The following is a 19377-nucleotide window of genomic DNA, read 5'->3' on the forward strand; positions in this document are numbered from 1 at the left end:
AGCATGCTCCCTGATGTCCTTGCAAGTTTTCTGTTGAGATTTATGAGAACAAAAGGGTAGGCAGCACACATCCTCATCAGAGCCTTTTAACTGTAATAACAGCCTGGCTTCAATGTCTCGGGAGGGAGGAAAAGGAGAAGAGATGGCTAGTTTCTGTTCCATCATTTGAAAGAAGCAAATTCTGATGGAGAGGTCCATCTACGTATTACTTTTTATTCCCCCAATGGCAAAATTTATACTTGAGACCCTTTGCTTTTCTCTGTCTTCCCACTGACTGTAACTCCTCTATTTTCCCCTCTCTTCTATTCTGGACAACAAGATTCTATCACCTTCCTGATATGCAATTTATTGGTCGGTTGGCACCTTTGGAAATGGCAAATCTCTCCAGTGAACTGTGAGAGATGCTGGGATGCACTCAAGACCGCATTATAGCATTTAGCTGTTTTGCATAAAATGCAAATATTTGGAAGTCAAAGGATAGTGGCAACATTCTTAAATGTAGAATTTGATCTTTTTTTTCAAATATACACGTTCTGAATGTTTTTTAACCTTTCAATTACCAATGCTTTCAGTAACTGGGGATACCAAATATAGACACTCAATAAAAGTTTGTTGGATAAATGAACCAAAGATTGAAATCTCTTGGCTCTTGTGAATGACAGATCCTGTAATATTGGTAGACTCTCCTTAATGTAAGTTCCATTTTGAAAACTTTATGATCTGTGATTTTTGGACTTGCAGGTAAGATTCATATTATCTGACATGACATTAAGAGCCTCGTTCATCTCAGTTAGCTCTGAGGCCCTTAGCAGAGACTGACAGTCTGAAGAACATAGTTCAAAAACTCAACACAATCTTGACTTGTTTTGACAAAGCCTAATTATAGCCCCATTTACCCCCACTAACTAGGTATATTTATGAATAAGTCATTTAAAATATTTTATGAATTACACAGTGCTCCAGCTCTTTCAGCATCTGCAGCAAGCTGGCTTAGATTTGCGAGGTTTGATTTTTTTTTTTCTCCAACTATAATATGTTAGAATTTGGCAATGACTGTGACCATGGACTCCTAGCAGTAGTGGTTGCCTGCACTGGGCCTGCACAAGACTATCAACAGTCACTCATCAATGGAGGACAGGCTCACTGGGCCCTTCCCCTTTCTGCTGGAATATTGGTCATTGATGGATTCTGATAAAGACATGGCCATTGTATGTTCAGATCATTATATGTCCACTGGTGAGCCCATTGGTCTCTAATATATATTTCAAAACCCATGGTCATTTATGGAGTCCTGGAGGTTTACTGTGTCACAAAATAAAACAAAAAGGTTGGAAGGGGGCTTGTAGGGAGGAAGAGAGGCAGGAAGGATGGAAAAGAAACAAAGAATAGTAACGAGAATACATTATATACATATGTGGAACTGTCAAAGGAAATTTTAATTTAAAACATGTTAGATTTTCCCAATATGATCAAAATGGAATTGAGAACCATGTTACTTCACCAAAAATACTATTCTGAGGAATAATCTCACTTAAAAATACAGAAAATGTGGCCAGTGAGTTGGTATAGCATGACAATCTGGGTTCCATCCCTAAGAGCTGAGGAAGAAAACCATCCTGTGACCTCCACACAGCCATTATTCCAAACATTCAGTTTGCTTCTAGTGTTACTCTTTTGGGAAGTTGTGAAGACGTTAGGATGTGTCACCTGCTATGGTAGTTTGAATGAGAATGGCCCCCATAGGCTTATGGATTTGAATAGTGAGACACCAGAGAGTTAGCACTATTTGAAAGGATCAAAAGAGATGGCCTTGTTGGAGGAAGTATGTGGGCTTTCAGGGTTCAGAGACCCCATCCCAAGCCCAGAGCCCCTCTCTTTGTGCTGCTCGTGAATCTAGATGGAGAGCTCTCAGCTCCTTCTCCAGCACCATGTCTGCCTGGGTGCCGCCATGTTTCCCACCATGATGATAAAGGAGTAAAGCTCTGAAACTGTGGGCCAGGGTCAATTAAATGCTTTTCTTTATAAGAGCAGCCTGAAGAGCAATAGACACCAGCTGGAAGAAGTAGGCATTGGAGGTGGATCTTCGGAAGAATCTTGTCCCCAACCCATTTCTGTCTCTCCTCCTTCTCCACCAGATGTCAGCTGCTCTTTCATTTCATCCCCACTAGAATGGGTTTGCTCTGGAGCATTTGGAAGTCAATGACTTGGGTATGGAGAAATTTGGAAGGTGGTCCAGAGAAGGGCAAACTCTGGAGTGGACACTGTGGCAAGTGTATTAGGAAGCCAGGTTTCTGCGTATTTCTGAGTATTCTGTCACTGTGGGCAGCTGGAATTAGTCCTAATGGAGGCACTTGGAAGAATGAGAAAGCTGGTTCTGGCATATCCCCACCTACCAAAACCACGTTACCTGATTAGCTAGCTATACCCACCACAAACCCTTCAGAGTTATGAACGCAGACACTTCAACCTAAATTCTCTTCTCTTGAATATAGAGGAGATACTGGGCAACCACAAAGCCTGGGTCATAAAGGGCAAGGCAGCTTCTTCCAGCTTCTTCTGGAATGTTCACTCACAGAACAGAGCCTCCATGTTATAAGGAAGCCCAACCCAGAGGAGGGTGACACAGGAGGATTTTTCATTCGTGATATCAGGCTGAGGATCCATCTGGAGGCAGCTGGAAATTTAATGAGCAGGACCGTGATCATCGCCCCATTTATCATGTCATCTCAAGCCTTTGAAGCTTCACAGACCAGACCTAAATACCACAGAGCCGAGACAGGCTGTCTTCACCCTATTCCTTCTGAATTTCTGACTCCAAGCTTCTGACTACGAGCTTCTTGGCAAAACAGGTGTTGGGAGGTTTTAAGTGTGGTGTGCCTTGTTGTGTGTCTGTAAACAAGAAGGCTCAGAGGAGTTTTTCTCCAGCATCCAGCCCTTGTGGCTTACAAAGCAGTAAGTCCCCAGAACATTTATGTTGCCCTAAAGAGTCAAACAAGTCCTTGCGCATTCAGAATTAGAAATGTTTAGCACTTCAAGTGGGACCCTGTCCCTGTAGAGTTGCCTTAGAGCCACTGGTGATTTCAGATGAAGTAGACTCGTGACCAGGGAACAGAGCAATTTCATACCTGTCACTGGTAGTTCAGCTGGTCACTTTACAGAGTAGAAGAACAATACATAACCTGGGAGTCTGGTTTTGCTAACCTCAGCGATGGTGTCAGCATGGGCTGCTATGGCCAGTAACAAGGAACTTTACCCCAGACCTCAAAGGTATGAGAGAGTGTCATCACCCTCCTCCAAAAGCTAAGTAATTTGCTCAGTGTCCCCAAAGCATCTGGACAAAAACACAGAAACTAGTGGCTTCAATATGCCAACTCCTACAGAAAAACAAATTGGAAATCTGTTTTTAGAATAACATCATGTGGACCTGCAAATGGAACCTGGATAGATTACAACCACACGTGCATGGGCTTCTTGCTTGATTTCCTGAGAGGACAAAGTCACAGACTGCAGAAACTAGCAGAAACTTGGCCTGGCTAGCCTGAACACTGGAAGAGCTTCTTTTGATTCTTTTTATCATCATCATAATAATTATTATTATAATTATTATTTACACTTTATTCACTTTGTATCCCAGATGTGTCCCCCTCCCTCATCTCCTTCCAACCCGACCCTCCCTCCCTTTTCCCATTATGCCCCTCTCCTAGTCCACTGATAGGGGAGCTCCTTCTCCAGTTCTATCTGTCCCTAGCCTATTAGGTCTCATTGGGACTGGTTGCAATGTCTTCCTCTGTGGCCTGATGAGGCTGTACTCCCCAGGGGGTGGTGATCAGAGAGCCTGCCACTGAGTTCATATCAGAGACAGCCCCTTCTCCCCTTACTAGGGAACCCAACTGGAGACTGAGCTGTCATGGGCTATACTTGTGCAGGGGTTCTAGGTCGTCTCCATGCATGGTCCTTGATTGGAGTATGAGTCTCTGCAGGGCCCCCAGGGCCCAGTATTTTTGGCTCTGTTGGTCTCCATTTGGAGCTCCTGTCCCATCCAGGTCTTTCTATCTCCCCCTTCTTTCATAAAATTCCATGCCCTCTGCCCAAAATTTGGTTATGAGTCTCGGCCTCTGCTTTAATACCTTGATCAGTAGAGTCTTTCAGAGGCCCTCTGTGGTAGGCTCCTGTCCTGTTCCCTGTCTTCTCCTGCTTCCCTGAGATTTCACCTTACACCTATCAGAATGGCTAAGATAAAAAAACTCAAGTGACAACACATACTGGAGAGGTTGTGGAGAAAGGGGAACCATCCTCCATTGCTGGTGGGAATGCAAACTTATACAACCACTTTAGAAATCAATTTGGCGCTTTCTCCGACAATTAGGAATAGTGCTTCCTCAGGATCCAGCTATGCCACTCCTAGACATATACCCAAAAGATGCTTAAGTATCCAACAAGGACATTTGTTCAACCATGTTCACAGCAGCTTTATTCATAATAGCCAGAACCTGGAAACAACCTAGATGTTTCTCAGTGGAGGAATGGATACAGAAATTGAGGTACATTTACACAGTGGAATATGACTCAGCTATTAAAAACAAGGAAATCATGAAATTCACAAGCAAATGGTGGGCACTAGAAAAGATCATCTTTTGATTCTTTTGGTAAATAGAAATTATAAATCCTCTCACACTGATACTGATAGTATATAATTCTTGTTTAATTAAGAAAGTATAGGAAGGAAGGAAGGAAGGAAGGAAGGAAGGAAGGAAGGAAGGAAGGAAAGGAAGAAGAAAGAAGAGATGGAGAGATGGTTGAGAAAGCTTGCCATTCTTCCAGAGGATCCAGGTCAGTTCCCAGCAATCAAGTCAAACAGCTCAAAATCACGTCTAACTCTAGCTTCAGGGGGATTGACATCCTCTTCTGTACTCACATGAATACACACACACTTACACAGAACAATAAATATTTTTAAAATAAGGTTAATAAAGAGGAAATTGAGTGATGACATTGTCTTTCCACTGCTCATTTGAATGTAGTGGCTTAATTAAACACATTAAATTATGACCCCTGTGTACAATAAATCACATTACATTATGCCCCCTATGTGCAAAGTATTTATAGCTCCTTCCTATGTGAGCAAACCAAAATCTAGTCAGACACTGTTGTGGGAAGAGAAGCCGAATGTCATGATCACCTAAATCTGAAATGCCATAAACACAAACACACAGAACCTTCACCTTCCTTCAGGAAATAGTGAAATGTTTGCTGAACCCACCTTCGAAGCAGAAATAAGCTCTTCAAACAGCACAAAGAACTAAAGAAAAAAAAAAAAACAGCATCCAGGAAATTGACTTTCTTGCCAGTATCTGGGCAACCTTTGCAAAGACTGTAAGCAAGACCACAGCTTATCTGCAGTCTCAGCAAGTAAAAGCACTAGGTACATTTCTTCATGCTTGATTTAATGGCCTGGCTATCTTTGAAAGCCTCCATTCTTAGCAAGGAAATTCTATATATGGGAAGGGTGATAGTCTGTTCTGAAATGTGATTGAACTGGCTTACCAAGAAGAGCCAGAAGACAAGCTTTAAAGTAGGAACTGACTCTCCTCCACTAATGTTGGCCAGCTGCCATGTGTGCACCATATTAAGTACTTGCTGTTCTACCCTGAGACAGGGTGCCTTGGTGTCATCTTCTGTTGCTGTGATTTAAACTACCCTAACGAAAGAAAGGAAGAAAGAGTTATGTGACCCATTCACAACTCCATGTTAGAGCATGTTGGGGGCGGAGGGAGGGGAATGTCAAGGCATCAGGGATTCAGACCAGCATGAGTATCACATCCACAGTCAAGAGCAGAGATCATGAAGCAATGTGGGCCTGCCAATGCTCAGCTCTCTGGCCCTTTCCCTCAGTCCAGGAGGTCCTCAACCACATTCCATGTGAGTCTCCCCACCTCAACTAACCCAATTAAGTAAACCCCTCACAGGCAAGCCCACAGCCTCCCCTAGTCTACACAGTTACTCAGTGGAACTCCTTTGTCAAGTGAGTCTCCATTGTGTCAAGTCAACCATCAAAACTAACCATCACATTTGGTAAAAAATGGTGAGCACTGTTATAAATGATCAAGCATAACAGTGAGTGGCCCAGAAGTGTCCAGTGATGGTCACCAACATTTACCCTGCGTGTATGACATTCCCGGTCTTCTCCAGCAATTATCATATTTAAATCTCCTATAAAACATAAGGCACTTACTGCCCTGTGCTTATGTTAACCATGCTCAAAGAACAGAGAAAAAGAGCCTAACTTACCCAAGGTCATACATATCAGAGTTGACTTTGAATCCTAGGTGTCTGTCTTCAGAGACAGTACTTATGATGACACATGATGTGCCCCATAGCCGACATCCTGTGGCTGTGAAATGCTGGCCTAACAGTACCTGCTTCCTAAGATACTTCAGTTCTCCTATGGTATGTTCTCCATATAGGATAATTAGAAGCCTCAGCCATCAAAAGGCTCTCAATGAAGTTTGGCTCCTTCTAGCATTGTCAGGATGCTGAGAGAACCATCATGGAACAGCTGGCAGGGGTGTGGCAGTGGTCTCAGGAACAGTTTGCCTGTACGGAGTCATATTTAGAATGTGAGGCAAGCACGGTACAGAGGGAAGTCGGGCACTGCTGTTTCTCCTCCTAAGTGACTTGGTTTCATTCCCTTTCTGCATCTCAGTGAGGCAGAGTACTCCATTGACCTTTCAGAATTTGTGTGCAGTGAATGTAAATGGTGCTCTAACATGTGAGAGATTCCATGGAAACCCTGAAGGTCTAGTCCCCTTCTCAACCAGCTCTGTGCCTCTGGGCCAGAGGATGGCTTTGTGGTCAACTAGAGGAAGTTGAGATTTGGCTCTGATCTATTCCTTGGTTTCTAAAGAGCAAGTACTGGCCCGTTGCATAAGTTAGCAACTAAGAGCTCTAAGACATGACAAGGCTGTGGCCACATGAACTCACGGTGTCTATGATGACATGCACAAAACCTATGCAAGATCAACAAATCCAAGCATAGAAGAGGGAAGGGAGTCCTCAAGTCAAGCCTGAGAAGATATTGGCAACTCATGGCTGCTGAGAGGAGAGAGGGTTTTCTTCAGGGATGTTGTCCCTGGAGGTTACTCATGCTCTGGGAGACGGCTTCACACCCATGCACATACTGGCAGCACTAAGTGGACTCGGGGTTAGGGCTAGGGGTAATTTTTAGACAAAAAGATACACAAAATGGGAAAAGCATAGTGATGAAGGTGACGGGGAGAAATTGATAGGGAAGCAGTGAGGGTGGATTTGATCAAAACGTGTGCATGCGGTGGTTTGAATGAGACAGGTGCCCATAGGCCCATATCTGATTTCTTCATCCTCACTTGATGGAACAGGAGGTGTGGCTTTGTTGGAGGAGGCGTGTCATCGGAGAAGGCTTTGAGGCTTCACAGGCTCCTGTCATCCCCAGGCAGCCTTCTTTGCCCAAGTGCTCATGGATCGATGTGAGCTCTCAGCTACCACTCAGGCCGTCACTCCTGCCTGCTCTCTGCCACAATGGTTACGGAATCTAACCCTTCGAAACTTCAAACTCCCGAAAAACACTTCCTTCTTTAAGTCACCTTGGTTATGGTATCTTATCACAGCAGTAATAAAGTAATAAAGACAATGCACGTACGAAACCCTCAAACAATATAAAGTAATTGTAAAAAGAATTATAGACACAGAACAAGAAGGAAACTGTGAATGGATAATTGTTAGCAGAAAGTGTCAGGGACAGGAAGTGTTGGCTAAACTGACTTGATGAAGGTGTGCTGCTGGCAGTGGGCTGCGGTTAAGATGGAGTGGATGGAGAGGGGAATAGGAATGTTCATCTACAGTAGGGAATGAAAGATTTTTTGCTGAATTGACTGAGTAGATTCTATACCAAAGTTCAACTTGAACATCTAAAAAAAGACTAATTTTAAGCTTCTTCACAAAGAGAGCTCTGAGGAGCTTGATTGAGCTTGAAGGTGAAACTGTGATGATGGTAAAGGGAAGAAGATAGACATCTCCAGGTGAGAAGAACACCGCCATGCTGGGAACAAATGGGAGCCCCAGTCTTGCTGCTGAGAAAACCTTGGGAAGACAGTTAGCCTCCAGAGGGAAGCTGCCCTGTGGCACAGAGACCCTGAGGGGCAGAAGCTTCCATATCATTATAGGTGTCCCTATCATCAGAAAGCACAGCCGGTAATCCTTGAGGGTGGGACCTGGGGAGACTGGGAAAGAGCATGCTTCTTGACTCTGAAAACCTGGGTTTGCATCCTTGGGAGTGGCATAAAACGCAAGATCATCAGCGGGACCTATAATCCTCAATCTAGGGACAAAGGGTCAGTAGGGTCCCTGGGACTAGCCCACAATGAGCTCCAGCCTCGGTGAGTGACCCCATCTCAAACAAGTAAGCTGGTCAGTGGTAAAGGATGACACTCAAAGTTCCTCTCCAGCCTCCATACACACATGTGTGCACGCATAGACACGTAGCCACCAGGTTCCTGAAACTTCATGACTGCAGGTGTGGGGCTGGATTGGGGGAGGGCAGTCCCTCTGCCGACTAAACCTTCTACCATCCTGCTGAGGTGAAGGCTGGAGTTGGGTTGTGTTAATGGTTTGAAAAAATACCACTACAACTACTACTAGTGATAATAATAATAATAATGGAATGTGGTTCTTTGTACACCCCTGATTTTTATAGCTGAAAATGGGAGCCTTCCACAAATATAAACCAACCCTCTGAGAGTATGCAATCAAAGGTTATCATCTCTGGGTCTCTCATAATGATTGGGGATGTTGCCATCTTAACCCAGCCAAAGGTGATGCCAGCAGGGTCCCAAAAGATATGAAGCCATTGATCCAGTCAGGCCGCCAGCATCAGCAGGTGCTGGGCAGTGAAAACCTTAACTCTGGATTATCTCCCCCACCTCTGGGGTTGAGAAACATCTCAGGAGGATGCCCACTATTTCCAGTGATGCTTTATCTCTGCTCACGATGTTTATGGGATCCTGGAGGAAGATGGGAATTTAGTCCACGCTGGAGCCTTTCTGAGGCCTGCTCTGCCACAAATTCTTGCTCGGCTTCCACTTCTCTCCAGCTCTGAGAACAGGCAGCTTAGAGAAGCCATGAGTGATTGAAAAGGACTTTAGGCTCTGAGATGAAAGTGCTCAGCTGCTCAGTGAGGGGAAGAAGTGTGTCTCCTTGCAGTTTTCCTCTGCTGTGGCTGCTCTTGGGCCTGTCGGAAAGGCTCATTTCAGACGCTGATCTCTTTTCCCTTTGAGCAGGCCTAAGTGGGCAGACTTGAAAGGGATTTGAGCCTGCTGCTGTCTTGAATATAGCAATGCCTTCTTATCACCCCTTACATGAGGAACAGTCTCTTGGCTCAGCAGTTTTGAAGCTTCACAACTGGGATCCCTAATCTCTGTCCCTCTATAGTTAGCACTCCCAAAGGCAGGCTAGAGGGACCAGTTCCCCAGAAAGGAACATAAGTGTTGCTTGAGCTGCCTTCAGATCTTGTGACAGTCATGTACTATGTTGCTGAGGGGAGATTGCTTGCCCTGGACTGAATGGGAAAGAGGAGAGAGAAGCAGGGATGGCTCAGGGAAGTCCAGGACAGCACCTAAACCTCTGCTGTCACTGTTGCAGCAGAGTGCATGCTGTCTTCAAGAGCCTGTTGCTAGGAGGTTCTAGCCGTGTGACTTCTCCCTAACCCCATACCTCTGGATTTATCTCACTGACAGCCTCCTTCTGCATATGGTCTCCCAATAGAAAAAGAGCCTGTGAGAGTGTCACAGGGGGCATTCCCCATCCACTCAAGTTTTTCCTTTCTAGAGAGGGAGTGGCAGGTGTGTCTGTGACCAGCTATAAAGCGCTTGGAAGAATGAGAGTATAGATACAGGTGTTGCCTCTCCCCTCCCCTCCCTTTCCCATCCTCTCCATTCTCCATTCCTTCTCCTATTTCCTTTTCATGCTCTCCCTTTGTCCTTGCTTTTTTCTTTTCTTCCCCCATCCCCTGTCCTTTCTTCTCATCATCTTCCTTTCTCCCTTTATCCCCCATCTCTGCATCTGCCTCCATTTACTCAATGGTGTCAACCACCAAGAACTCAGAGTCCCTGCCCTGAGTCAGTTCCTGAGCAGCTGAGTGTCTGAACCGCCCCCCACCACCAGCTGAGAGCACTTATGAGGCAATCTGCAGAAGGAATGTTCAGAGAAGGGCCTCACAGACTGACTGATACAGGTGTTCACTGAACCCAGCTCCTCCAGGCAGGTGGGAAATAACTTCCAGCGTATGCCTTATTGTCAGAGACGAGGTGCCAGTGTTTGGGCATGGGGGTGGCATGGATGTGAAGTCTCACTCCAGGACTTGATCATAACACATCCTGCAAAGTCCTCCTTGATCCCCTCTACCCTGTGGGACCCTGGGGACTGTGGAAAGAAGTGGACAGGATCACAAGATAGCGATTTCTCAGCGTGCTATGACCTTCCATTTCTTAACATAGGTCTTTTTTCTTGTTATAGTTTAATGTACCATGTCTCCAACAAGCTCATGTGTTTGAAAATTTGGTCCCCAATTGAGGGTTCTAGCACCTTTAGGAGCTGAAGGTTAGCTAGAGGAAGTGGGTCAGTAGGGGAGGGCCTTGAGATAGTATTATGGTCTGTCCACTTCCTATCTGATCTCAGCCCTTGGTCCTTTGAGCTATGAGCAAGCAGCCTGAAGCTTTTCCTGCCACAGCCAAAAGTCACTCTGGAGGCCATGTCTTCTGTACCCCCAAACTGTGAAGAAAAAGTAACCCCTTCCTCATTTAAATAGTTTATTGTCAGGTGTCTGGTTGGAGCAATAAGAAATTGCCCCTCATGTACAAAATATTGATCCTCACTTCATAATAAGAACACTGACAACTCGGGTGACAAATGAAATGCAGTTTATTTAATGATTATGCAAAGGTATGCGTCAGCCTGGAATGGGAGGTGTGTGACTGAGTGCAGAGAATGGTTGATAAGCCCCACAACATGGCTCTTCCTTGCATTCTGGGATGATCAGGAGAGTGAAATCTCAGCTGTCATCTACATCTGTTACTTACATCTGTCTTTTTCTGAACCAAAACTCTGCATGGGTTCATCCCTGTGTCTTAGATCCTGTTTGTTTTAAAGCTTGTTGGACCCTTGGCCTCACGAGCTTGGCTGTACATAACTCTATTCCTCTGAACTTTAAGTTTGGGGATGTGTGAGTGGTCAGGTGTTTCCTGTTCATTTGTACAAGGCTCTAAGCTGGCCCTGGACATCTTTAAAAATGGGCCATCAGATTATCTTCCTAACACTCATCACAGCGAACATGCCAGACCGTTAAGCCTTGGAATTAAGAACCTATACATCTTGTACTGTGTTATTGTAGTTTCTGTCAATACTTCTTCAAAGAACCTTTTAGCGCCAACCTAATCATCTATGAGGGAAGGTCAGTGTATACTATGAGGCTTATGAGGAGCTGGAGGAGGGAAGGGGAGGAAGAGGGAAGGAGGGAAGGAGAGAGAGATTAAGAGCATTTGCTTCTCTTACAGAGCACCCAGGTTTGGTTCCAGGACTTCACAACCATCCTTAACTCCGCTTTCAGAGGATTTGCCACCGTCCTCTGGCTGCCATGGGCACTGCACATATGTGCTGCAGGTGCCTGTATGCAGAAAAGCAAGCATACATATAGAATAACAGTAAATCTTTCAAAAATTATTTCTAAAGATTTAGCTTGACTTGGTACTCAGTCATTCTGGCACCATGGTAAAGAGGAATTCAGGGAAATGGCTTTCAATTGCCATTTTCTTTCACCCATTTGAGGAAGTCTCAAAGAAGTGATGATGTCAATGGAAGAGTGACCAAGAAAAGGGGGACAGAATTTTTCTCTAATTACAGGTCTAGAAAAGCCCACTGGAATTGGTACGTTATTGAATCCAGAGGACCAGATCTCATAACACTGTATAGACACAACTGCTTTGTAAGAAGTCCTGAGGGTTCATTTGAACACATCTTTAAATCAGGCCCACGTACAAGCGCTGTCTGTCCTCATTAGGACTGTCAGTCCTGCCTGGACTGTGGTGCTCACTCTCACTCTCAAATTGTTTTGGTCCATTTTTCTTCATAGCATAGCAGCCACACACATCCATCTGGCCACAAGGAAAAAAATATAATGGAGCCTATTTTCAGCATGACCAATTAGATGTGCAACTGCTATTAAGAATAACAGGACTCACACTCCAGAATCATCCTCGGTAAATCTGGCCTTTCCCCTTATGAGCAACAGATGGGTTTTGCACAATGCCTCATTACCTTCTGGCTCGGCAGTGCTGCCAGAGCTGAAATATAAAGTTATTTATGGATGGAGAAAGATGCATAAGTCACTGTGGATTATTTTCTGTCTCCCTTTCCCTTTATTTAGTTAGAGTTCTCTATTGCTCCAGATGAGCAAGTTAGAGAAGATGGCGGTGTCCCCACTGGGAAAGGAGATAGATGTGCCTTCTGCCCGGGCACTTTTCCTGATGGCCACAGATCTCTGGGGTGAAGCTGGTTTTCTTTCAAGAGATGGTAATTGGAATATCTCCATAGAGATGACACCCATTCCTCAAATGCGCCCGCAGCTTCTGACAAGCCATCTTTGTGAAATCCGGTCAGCAGGGCATAAGCCAGTGCCATTTAACTACACGAGACACGTCTGAGAAAGGAAAAGAAATTGCTCCTTTGTGAGATGCCAATACTTTTCAGTTCCCAGCATCTTCAAGTGGGTGGAGATTATGCCTCCGTCAGCTTGGGGATGCCAGAGAGCCAGTCAACAAGATCGCAATGTTAGACGTTCTATGCAGACACACCCAGCCAAAGGATGGAAATCCATGTGTACAAAGAGAAGGTATGAGAGAAGAACATTCTGGTCTCGTTCCTTGTGAGTGCTGAACAGGATGTCACATGCTCTGTGCAATTCCTAATAAATCCCATGCCTCAGTGTCTTCATCTAAATGATAAAATTTAAAAGATATGTGATAATATTCTTTACATGAGTTAATGTTTGCAAATGGTTTGCAGTAGCATCTAACACACAGCTCCAGTTATGTAAAAAATAAAAAAATAAAATAAAAAATATTAAAAAACTCCAGCCACAGCAGGGGTGGACTCTTTGTCCTCCTTTTGGTTCAGATTGGCCATTTATAGATGTGTTGCCCTGGACACACAGGAGTAGATATCTTGTTTGGCCGAAGTTCCTCCTTAGGGTTTTCTTTTAGGTGTACAAGGTGGCATGTCCCTGTCCTCAATACATATATGGCCGTGGGCTGAAAATCTAGATGCTCTCGGGAACCTTGTGCCCAACGTCATACAATTTGGAAATAGTGAATCAGCAACAGAAGAGGTGACTGTCGCACGGATAATGGCACAGAGAAGAGTGTGCCAGGCGAAGATGAGCCCTCTGCACAGTTCAGATTCAGTGCCACTGCTTTTGTTGTTGGTAGTGGTGGTGGCTGTGGCAGTGGTTTTGGTGATTTCTCAGGCAGCTATCTGGGTCTCTTCCTCAAGTGAATTAAGATGTTCTCTTCATGGCACAGGAGCAAGGACATCATTAGGCTAGATGAGAGAGAGAGAGAAAGAGAGAGAGAGGAGAGAGAGAGAGAGAGAAGGAGAGGGAGAGGGAAAGAGAGAGGCAGAGAGCGTGCTGTGTCAGGGTGTGGGGAGAAGGAGTCCTTGTTAGAATGTTGTCTGCCTAGGAAGCCAAGCAAGGGTTGTCTCTAGAATCCCTGCATGAGAATTGCAGAATCAGCATCCCAGACCGACAGGACAAGGCAGAGCACAGGGAAGCCTTCCCTCCCAATGGCCAGTGGCTGAACATAGTTTTTCCGTGTTTGGGACAATCTGACTCCTCAGCATCCATTCATCTTTCCTCCTCCTTCCATCCGGGGAGGGGGGTTTCTTTTGTGGCTTACAAAAGGATCACAATATCGAAACATAGCTTTGTCCCTTCCTGGGATGAGTGGCAGCATTTGCTCCTCTGAGAATACATCCTTGCAAATGATGTTGATAAATATTACTGAGACAAAAATTGTAGGATTCTGGGGGAAGGGTTGCTTTGTGTCTGTGGATACACACACACTCAAAACAATAAGAAAAAAGTAAGTTACTCCTAGATCTGAGCCAGCTTCCAGAAGCCAATGCAAGACTGCACAACTGCCTTTGAACTTGATTTGGGCAGCCACTAAACCAGCTGCCAATCAGCAATGTATAAATCCAATTTTGTATTCCCCTAGTTTCCTCTCCTTTAGGAGTGACAATAATTAAGATGGATTATGCTAAATGGCATCAGGTAGTCAGAAAGCAGATTCCATTTAAAAGATTTCATCTGGCAGGGAAGCTGCTGGAAGGCCACCGGCCTACTTCACCTTTGAAACAGTTTTAAATGAAAAGAACACAATTCTGAAACCTCCTTGCTGAAGATACTCATTGCTCAAATACAGAGCAAATTCTTTCAATTTTTCTTCTATCTGGTTTAGAAGGCTGGGTGTTTTTTAATTCAAACTTTTATTTATGTATGTAAGTATTTATTATATGCGAATGTTTGGCCTGCATGTATGTATGTGTACCACACATGTAGCTGGTGCCTGAAAGGCCAGAAGAGGGTGCCAGATCCCTGGAACCAGAGTCTCAGATGGTTATGTGCTGGGAACCAAGCCTGGGTCCTCTGCAAGAGCATCAAGTGCTCTTAACTGCTGAGCCCTCTCTCCAACCCCAGTGATCTGATTCTAGCTGACAGGATTCCACAGGTATTTAGAAAATGGAAGAAGTGAAGTAACTCAGGCTGGTGTTTAAAGAAGTCACAGGTGGCAAGATGGGAGGCCTTGGTGACAGCTGTAAAGATAAAACGAGAGGGAAAGAGATAAAGAACAATTAACCATTAGCCACAGTAGTCACCATATATCAAAGAGCAAATTCCTTTTATTGTACTATTGGAGACAATAGAAAGTACTACAGGCCATTTTAAAAGATATCAGTTTCACCTTTGCTTTCCATTCTTGCTAGTAGTCATCCATAAAGAAATTATATGGCCTACCTGAATGCAAGAATGGTCATAATAAATTCCTAGAGAGGCCCTGCCCTGTACCTAGATTGCAGGAAGGCTACACAGTAACCCTGAAGAAAATTCCTGTGCTGCGCTTCCGTACTCTGGTGCTTAATATTGATTGTCAACCTGACAGGATCTTGGATCACATAGGAGGCAAATCTTGTTCTAAATGGAGGTGCCACCACCCTGTGTCTGGGGTCTGAGTAGAAAGGTGAATGAATGTCAGCTAAGCACCAGCATGCCTCCTCCCCTCCCTCTCTCCTCTTTCTCCCTTCCCTCTCTCCTCTCTCTCTCTGTCTCTGTCTCTGTCTCTCCTTGCTGACTATAGATGTAATATTACCAGTGGCCTGCCAGGGGTGGCACAGCCACAATAGGCTGGGCCCTTGTACATCTGTCATTAATTGAGAAAATTCTGCCCACAGACTTGCCTACAATTTGAGCTGATGGGGCATGTTTTCAGTTGAGGTTCCCTCTTCCCAGGTGACCCTGGCTTCTGTCATGTTGACAAAAAGCTCATGTGCACACATATATATCTTCCTATAAGAAAGAAGAAAACCATCTGAATAAGTATTTGCTCTTGCTGGCCCAAATTAGAAATAACCCCATACCCACAAGCTGGGGGGTGTGCATGAGAAAATTTGGGTTCAGTGAACCACATGTGGAGTCACTATTAATAATGACAAATTAGCAGCAAACACAGCAAAATGAGTCAAGTTCCTGATGTTTAATCTAAGGAAAGGCAGGCATAGAAGGGTCCATCTCGTCTGCCTCTTTACATAGGGCACAATTGTGAAAATCAGAGGCTGGCAAGGCCTGGGAGAATGTGAGAGAGAGATGGCTGTTGAGAGGGATGAACAAATTAGGAAAATACTCTATTGTGCTTGTGGTGCTAGCTATATGCTTATAGAAAATTTTCAAAATTCATAATATAATATACTGAACAAAAAAGTGAAAAACTTTTCCTGAAAATTATGTGTTAATAGACTTTTTTCTTTAATGCAACACAGGGCTGGAGAAATGGCTCAGGAGTTAAGGATGCTTGCTGTTCTTCCAGAGGACCTGAGTTGAGCCCCAGAACCCTTATGAGGTGGCTTACACCCAACTGTAGCTCCAGTTCTAGAGCATCTGATGTCCTCTGGCCTCTGTGGGCATCTGCACATTTGTGGTACATGTGCACTCCTGTGCATGCACACACACACACACACACACACACACACACACACACACCATACATGCACAAAACATACATGCATGCACACAAACACACATACAAATAAATCTTATAATATAAAATATAAATATAACAATAAATCATTCTCAGGCTAGGTGATGTTTAGTGTCCTACAATGCCAAGGACCTGGCGCTGGGCAGTAGACAGGATCAGGACTGAACTGGTTAGACAGAGCTGTGGTGGTATTGCTTCTTATTGCAGGTCTCAGTCTGATAGTCAAGGCCCCTGGTCCTTGGGCTACAGCACTTTGGGGACACATCCCCTTGAGGGAGACACAGGATGACAAGTGTAACCTCAGCATTATGTTTCTAGCACTTTCTTTCTACTGCCGTCAACAAAGGGAAGCCCTTCAACAAAGGAAAGCCCTTCAACAAAGATGGCCACATGTGTCTGCCCAGTTTCAACAGATTTGCAAGTAGAGGTCTGATTCTAACAGAAGGTCTGTGTGACTAAGGTACCTCAGCTGAAGTGCTGGGATATCAATACAGCATCAAGAAAGACTGGTGTCCTGGTTTCCCTTCTTGTTGCCATAGTCAAAAACCCTGACAAAAGCAACTCTAAGAGAGAAAGGGCGTATTTGGCTTTCAGTTGCTGATTGTAGCCTGGAACCACTGTGGGAAAGACCAGGCAGGAACTTGAGGCAGCTACACACACTCAGGCAAGCGCAGAGAGGAATCCATGCATACTTCTAGTTTTGAGTTTAGTTCCTCCACTTCCAGAGTCCAAGACCTCTAACACAGAAAATAGTGCCTTCCACAATGGACTAGGCCTTTCTATATCAATTAATGTAATCAAAACAAACCCTCACGGACGTGGCCACACCACAGGCTAACATCATCTAGACAATCACATTTATAAATATAGAGCAGAGATGGAGATAATGTCTGACCAAACACTGGCCCAACATGAGACCCACCCTATGGGGACAGCCAACCCCTGACACTAACAACAGCACTCTTCTATACTTGTGGGTGGGATCCTAGCATAGCTGTCTTCTGAGAGGCTTCCACCCAGTAAGGGATTGAAACAGATGCTCAGACTCACAGCCAAAGACTGGGTGGAGCACAGGGAGCCTTGTGGAAGAGTTGGGGGAAGGGTAGAAGGACCCAGAGGGGAGAGGAGATTCACAAGAAGACCAACAGAGCCAACTAAGCTGGGCCCAGGTAGGCCTTCAGAGACTGAAGTACTAACCAAGGACCGTGCACGAACTGGATGAGGGCCCCTACACATATATACCTGATGGTGACTTGGTCTTCTTATGGGTTCCCTAGTAAGGGGAGCAGGGACTATTTCTGACATAGACTATGTTGTGCCTCCCTCTGGTGGGCTGTCGTGGCAGGCCACTTGGAAGATGATGTGTTCAGTCCTGATTCTGCTTGAAGTGCTAGGGTGGGTTAGTGGTGGGGGGAGGGATTTCCTGAAGGCAAGGGGAGGTAGGAGGAGGAAAAGGGAGGGAGAGGGTACCAGGAGGAGAGGAAGATGGGGACTATGGTTGGGATGTAAACAACTAAATAAATAAAGTTAAAAGTTAAAAAAGACTCTCTTCCCAAGTGATTCCAGACTGTGTCAAGCTGACAATTACAACTTATCATGACAACTCTTTACCTAATTGAAATGCACTGGTATTCTTCTGTTTCTTGAAAAACAGAGAGAAGAAAAGTGCACATTTTAACTTTTTTTTTCATTTTCACAGTTCAATACTTCTTTAGAATTTCAATTAGAAATTCTTTGTTTTCTGAAGAGTGAAATAGTTTGAGCAATTTGAGACCTGATTCAGGTTGATTACTCTAAAATTGTGTGTGTGTGTGTGTGTGTGTGTGTGTGTGTGTGTGTGTGCATTGTGTGTATATGTGCATGCCTGTGTGCATGTGATTGTGTTTATGTGTGTGCTCTTGTGTATGTGTGCTTGTGTGTGTGTGCTTATGTGTATGCTTGTGCGTGTTTGTGTTTATGTGTTTGTGTGTGTGTGTGTGTGTGTGTGTGTGTATGTGTATCCTCTGGAACTGGATTTATAGGCAGTTGTGAATCACTTAACATGGGTGCTGGGAATCAAAATCAGGTCCTCTGGAAGAGCAGCAAGTGCTCCTAACTGCTGAGCCGTCTCTCCAGCCTCCTTGATTCCTCCTAGTATTGGAAACCAAGACGCTTACAGCTATTTGTAGAGCTCAAACATAACTGTGACCTTCCATGTGGATGGCATGCTTTTTTTCCTCACTGCAGGATTTAATATTATTTCTTAATCTTTACATGTGCCTTCCACATTAGCTATGTTCTTTTATTACAAGATTATAAATTTCATTTTGAAAATGGGCAGAAGTTGAGAAGGAATAAATGAAAAAGGCTGGGTGACAGGGGCAAGATCTTTGTATGCCAACAATTTCCTTCAAATGCAGTAAGAGAACTTGGCAAGCCTCTTGACCTCTCCATGTGCTGATTTCTTAATCAGGTTACAAGACTAATTATGTCTCCCTCTACTTACTTTAAAAGATAACAGAGGAATCGTGTGAAATTACAGTGCATTTTTTTGGACTCAGCGGGCTCTGTGGCTAGAAGCTGCTTTCGCTAATTGAACACACAGGTGTGGCTTCTGCTTTAGAGGAAGTCCACGTTGTTCCAGCAGTGGGACAAAGCCTGCTTCTGGTTCCTCGAAGGGGCTTTGCTGCCAAATGCTGCCAGAGATTTGTGAGCAGAGGCAGGGCTCAATTGGAGCTCGCTCGAGCTTCAAACCTGGATGAACGGGTGACAGTTCTCCAGCAGCTGACAGTGAGGGAGAAAGATGCCAGTCTCCGGCCGATTGTTAAGCGGAAAGCTCATCATAGTGCCAGCCAGATCTTGAGGGATTTTCTGTGTCAAAGCCAAGGCCGAAGGAAGTGCAGGATAAAGGAGGTTGACTGGCCATGGAGAGATAGCTTCTGGGGCAGCGAGACATTGAAGGGTTATGTGTGACAGTCCCTCCCTGAGACAGGAGTTAGGGAGCTTTGAGACGAATGCCATCATTTCTCCGACCCATGGAGTAGCAGAGCAAATGTCACAC

This window comes from Meriones unguiculatus, chromosome 6 (genome assembly GCF_030254825.1).
Source record: "Meriones unguiculatus strain TT.TT164.6M chromosome 6, Bangor_MerUng_6.1, whole genome shotgun sequence".
In the NCBI taxonomy this organism is placed as follows: Eukaryota; Metazoa; Chordata; class Mammalia; order Rodentia; family Muridae; genus Meriones; species Meriones unguiculatus.